At 42.4% G+C, this 4,645-nt stretch overlaps 1 pseudogene; it reads right to left on the reverse strand.

The window, feature by feature from the left end:
- Positions 1–6: 6 nt before the first annotated feature.
- LOC116379401 (histone-binding protein N1/N2-like) lies at positions 7–2,298 on the reverse strand (annotated as a pseudogene).
- Positions 2,299–4,645: the final 2,347 nt, after the last annotated feature.

The following is a 4,645-nucleotide window of genomic DNA, read 5'->3' on the forward strand; positions in this document are numbered from 1 at the left end:
TTCTTAATACCCATTAATGTGGCCTGGTTTATGTCACAAAACACCGACATTGTGTGCCACCCTTCAACACAAACGGTGCTCTGTATGCAAAGATCTACTGCCCTCTGGTTCCTCAGTGTCCGCTTCAGCCTCTGGCTCCGATTCCTCGTCTTCTGAAGCCTTTACTGTCTCTAGTGCAGCTTCTTTTAAAGGAGACGCAGTAGGACTTTCCCCCAGAGCAACGGGGCTCTTCTCATCTCCATTCACGTTAGCCTTCTGGACTGAACCATTTTCTTTGCCACCCACGGGGGAATTTGAAGATTCCTCTGATCCACTCAGATCACATTCGCCTGCCACACTATTTTCCTTTTTCAGCTCAGCGTTGCCCTTTCCATCCTCAGACTGCAACTCGTTGTCAACTGCCTCAGTATTCTCCCTCTCTGCCATCGCATCATACACCTGCTTCCGTAGGTCATCTCTAGTGTTTTCTGCACCAGAGTGGCATGAGGAAAATGCATTCACATTAAATAGTTGAACCGACATTTGTATTATTCTAATGCCGCATTTGTAAATTGTTGCTTGGCTTCCTCCCGGCGCTGGGATTTAAGATGATTAAAGACACCAGAAACAGACAAACTTGCAATAAATGCACAAAACGGTCATGACTCATCAAACCACTGCTTACATGTGCCTCATAGGGAGTCAGAAACATCACACAAACAGTCTAAAAATCCATTTGAAATAACTTCTGGTCCCATCCCCTTAATCAGGCAACCCTTTATTTACTGACCATCAAGATTGTTGGCACTCTCAATATTTGAGCTGCTGGGCTGCTCCTCTTCATCAGATTCTTCTGGGACTCCGTCCAGGGCATTACCAAGGACGCTGTTCTCCATCCTAACCAAAACACACGGAGGAAAAGAATCATGCTGAACTGAAAGTGCCAGTGTCTGATTCAACTTTGTTTCAAGTGTATGACTAGGTTTTAATAAAAGGTGAGCAATGAAGTTCACCAACCTGGCCAGCTCCAGCAGGGACTTCCCACACAGGAAGAAGGCCTCACCACACTCTGCTGCAGTGTCCCCGTACTTCGCAGCCCTGGCAGATAAACACACAAGTGTTGAGGAGCAACTTTTGTTCGAGGAGGTGGTGATCAAGGTACAGACTACGGTCGCATAATCAAAATCCCACTACTGGAATACAGTTAAGAGCCGAACAAAAGGTCATTGTGCATCTCAGCCTGAATAGAAAAGCATAAAGAAAGTGTGAATACATTGTCACAGCCTCAGGAGACACAATAAGTGAATGCCACAGATTAATAACACAATTGAGTGAAATAAAACTTTAACATAGCTTTAGTTATACTCACAGCATGCTGCAGGCATCCTGGAAGACACTCACAGCAGACACTACATCTCCATCACTAGATGCCTGTTCCCTGTGCCAATCAGCTTCTTTGCCTCCTCCGCGACGTCAACGGAGCTGCAGGAAAATAATAGACTCGTATATTTATATAAAAAAATAAATTTAAAAAAATGAATATGAAGCGCAGATTTCTAACTGGATACTCACCAGTCTGCTGCGGAGGAGGAGCATGGCCTCTCCTCCACACTGAGAGTCAAGGAAGACTTGAGGTCAGTCAACAACACAAGCGAACATGACCTGATTCTTAAGTACAACACTTTACTTTTTAAGGTGGACCGATATCATTTTGGCTACGCGTAGAGGTTTTTGCTGGACTTTATTGTTGTTAGCACTGTAATGACTGTTAGCTAGCTAGCTACCACCGACATAGGAGGATAGTAGACTTTGTTACCAGCGTTTGCAGCCAAGTACAGTTCAGCGTTACTTTTCGTTGCATAGGCCATGCCATTGACAAGTACGTACAACCGAAACGTCGTGAAACCAGGAACGTTACTAACCACGCAAGGTCGTCGGAGTTAGCCGCGTTATCGAGCTAAAGGGTAGCTAGCCGCGTTTCTCCGGTGTACGTTGCAGTGAGAAAATACAAGCGAGTCTTACCTCCCAGAGCCTGACGCAGTGGACGTTTCCTCTGGCATTTTTACAGGCCGATAGTAGCGACAACACAGACAGCCTCGAGTGCAGGTGTACCTCCAGTCTTTGTTAGCGCGCTTAAATAGAGAAAAGAAGGCTTTCTACTTCCGCTTAACTTGGAACGCGGGAGATTGGAGTTAAAGGGGCCGCAGCTGGTACCGTGGTGCATTCAGGGTCCGTGGGGAAAAAAGTAAAAGTGGCCCACGAAAACAGAATGGTGTTAAAGCTTAGACACACAAAACATATTATCTGCGCACTGATTGGCAGACAAAAGTCCTACACAATCACAAGTGATTATGTTTGATCAGTGGTGGCTGGCCCATAGAGGGCGCTCGGGCGCCGCCCCCCCTTGAGCCACAGAAAATAATAATAACATATACAAATTGTCAATATTTGTGTTTTTGAAATATGGAATGTACCCAGTAATATGTGTAAAATATGATATCTGTGCAAAATATATGCTTTTCCTGCACGTCCTCTCCGCCTGTCTGCATGTCTCAGCAGCTCTGGGGCGCTGGAGAAATGGCCCACAGGAGGCGGGTCTATGAAGCAGTTTAGGCAATTGCTGATTAAAGATATGTGTAAGAGCCATATGAGACTTGATAAGATGTCTTAAGTGATTTGTGTAACAAACATGTGGAAATGCTCCTTTAGTTGCATTACTGACTACGTCACAGCCAACAGCCCTCAGTTGAGGTTATTCAGTCTGCGGAGCAACATAGTTTTTTGACCGTTGTGCTAACGCTGTGACAAGTTGAGCAAAGAATGTATGTGTTTGCTGATCATTGATTGGATGTGGCACAGCCCTACCTAAAACCAGTGGTGGGCCGTCAGGGCCAGCAAGGTCTTCTCTGCTGGCCTAGACAGAATCACAAAGTTATAGCTTTTTTATCATTTTATAATTTTTCATGAATACACTACATGTATTTTAATATTTTTCCCATTAGCTTATTTTCTCATTGCACAGCTACTGTCTTCCTCAGTCGCTCTGCTTCCAGTGCAGCTTGTTTTAAGGAGAGCTTTTATCCAATCAGATCTCACCTCTGTGTCTAAGAAGAGAGCCTCGGGCCTCTCTTCAAAAAACAGTGAAAAAAACACACTTACAAGTGAATCCCTGTGCAGTTTAAGTAAATAGGGACGATATTGTTGATTGTCATAGTCTTCAACCAATCAGATCTTTAGTTTGACATGTTGGGCATATTCTTTGACATGTCAGAGCCTTCTAGCTGGCCTAGCCATACATGATTGGTCAGTGGGCTAGCGTGACATGTTGGGCGGTGACAATGCCAATATCTGCTGCCTCTGTCGAGCGGACATTTTCAGCCCTCAAACGCATTGAAACGTATTCAAGAAATACAACTGGGGAGGCTCGACTGTCTTCACTGGCGTCCATGAATCGAGAAGGACCTCTTACTGTAACTAAAACGCACAGATGTACTGAACAACCGTGAGATTAAACTCTTTGTTAACAAAGAAAGGAGGAAGGACTTTGTCTTTAAATAGTGAACAGCAGCTCTGGTAAGTTAACTGCTTTTGTTTTTACATCAATTTAGAAACACAATGGTCCGTGCTCTTTAGTGTGTGGTGGAATACGTGTTTTAGCTCCGCAGTTTTGCTGGACTGATTTTGACTATATGCATTGTCCGTTAATGACGAAGCATCCCAAGTACAATTTTTAAGTACTTGTTCTTTACTTGTGTATTGACATTTTATGCTACTTTATACTTCTAGTCCACTTCACCTTAGAAGTAAAATTGTATTTTTTAATCCTCTACATTTCTTGATATCTTTAGTTACTTTGAAGATTAATAATACAAAATACAATACATTTTCCACCAATGCTTTAACATAGGCCTACTTAACATTTCTATGTTATTTTAGTTGCTGACATCCATATTTCGAGATGATCACGAGTTAGAACAGGAACGAGTGGGATTCAATACCACAAGCTCAGGGGGTATTTCAGGTTATTCTTGGTATGTTACATAGACGAATGCGCTACTTCCTTGGCGTCTTAAAGGGACCATGATTTACGAAATGAACATCTTGCTGCATTGAAGAAGATTAAAAACTAGTGATTGAGACCATAAACTCAAGTTTACAATGTTTACTGAGGGAATAAATCAAGTGAGAAGTAGGGTAATTTTCTCATAGACTTATTTTTGCATCCGGAGGGTTCGCTTCCTGCTGGTCAGTAAAGAGAAGTTTTAAGACACTTTGGCTTCACTCAGCAGAACCGGAGGTTGCCACCTTGGTACAGCTGGAGCGTCACAGCTTTTGTACCTTTGTACCTTGATTTTTTTAGTCAATGAAATCAACAAATTATTCAAGATTTTCCGTTCATTTATCAAGTAAATGTGCCATCCATTCTCTGGTTCAGGCTTGTCAAATGTGAGGATTTTTGCCTTTCTAAATATGTACCTTTTAGATTTTGGACCTGTGGTTGGACAAAGCAAATAAGTTCCCGATATTATACAGACTACAGAATTTGTCAAAAATATAATCAATTATCAAAAATTTAAAATAACTGTAGGTTGCTGTGCTAAACGAGGCCTATTGTAAACTTAGTGTGTTTTAATGTCAAAAATGACAAATTAATACAAGTTTAAAT

Source organism: Anarrhichthys ocellatus, unplaced genomic scaffold, assembly GCF_004355925.1.
Source record: "Anarrhichthys ocellatus isolate YVR2014 unplaced genomic scaffold, GSC_Weel_1.0 scaffold4252, whole genome shotgun sequence".
In the NCBI taxonomy this organism is placed as follows: Eukaryota; Metazoa; Chordata; class Actinopteri; order Perciformes; family Anarhichadidae; genus Anarrhichthys; species Anarrhichthys ocellatus.